The sequence below is a fragment of the Aplysia californica genome, unplaced genomic scaffold, assembly GCF_000002075.1.
Source record: "Aplysia californica isolate F4 #8 unplaced genomic scaffold, AplCal3.0 scaffold00332, whole genome shotgun sequence".
NCBI classification, from domain to species: Eukaryota; Metazoa; Mollusca; class Gastropoda; order Aplysiida; family Aplysiidae; genus Aplysia; species Aplysia californica.
Genome location: NW_004797602.1, coordinates 181,986 through 183,069, shown reverse-complemented (window position 1 = coordinate 183,069; position 1,084 = coordinate 181,986).

Sequence of the window (1,084 nt, the reverse complement as noted above, 5' to 3'; positions counted from 1 at the left end):
CTCTCTCTCTCTCTCTCTCTCAGCTCGTTATAATGATATAATGAAGATCAAATAATATGATTTGTGGTAATGATATATAAAACGTAGGCTCCTCACACAGATTGACCCCTATCAAACCTCTATGCGTTTTACAAAACGATTATTTCCGAGAACATAATACATGTGCACATGTTGTGGACCGGCGAAATCATTTTTACCGATCTCGATCGAGGCGTAGGCCTACGTATTGTACAATACATGCTTTCACCTCAGGTCTCTTAACCGTACATGTGGGTGGTTGGTGGATGCTCTGGTGTAATTGCTTCTTCTTTCCTATCAAACGTCTATCGTCCTGATATCTCCCCGCCCTCTTTTTGTTTTTTAAAAACTCTTACAGCCATTTTAGACTCTTTATATTACACTAATAAAACTAACCTATTAGGCCTGCGTGTATTTCAATGACACTATCCGCCCAAGAGGTCCACGGCTGTCTTCTCGACAACAGAAAGTCGTCTTATAATGACACGCTCACTATCAGACGCACGCACACACACATCCAGGCAAAAGTAATTGAGTTTACATAGGGAGAAAAAGGGGATTCCGGCAAGGTATAGCGGGTGCTGCTACACAGTCTGAGTCATGTTCTACTGTACACACAAATCGCTTCAACTTCAACAAACGGTTGTAATACATTGCTGTTGTAATGTCATTCTCTGTCCAACAAAGCAATCTTCTTTTGACAAGTCAAAGCGTTCCTTGGCCCACTGCTCTGATTTTCTTTTCTTTCTCAAAATAAAAGCTGAAAGAAAGCTTGGCCCATTGTCATGTTGTCGATGCCCCTGTTTGTTCCCCATTTAGACTTCTTCAATCAAGTGTACTTAAGTTTTACACGAGAAAGGTCTACTTTTTCTATACTTTGATGTTAGTGTTAGATCTATACCGAACATGTGCAACCAGACTACCATCAATAACTGACAACGTTGACAATCAAAGGCTACCTGTTTGTCTTTCTCTGTTCCACCCCCTCCCCTCTTCTCTCTCTCTCTCTCTCTCTCTCTCTCTCTGTCTCTCTCTTTCTCTCTCTCTCTCTCTCTCTCTCTCTCTC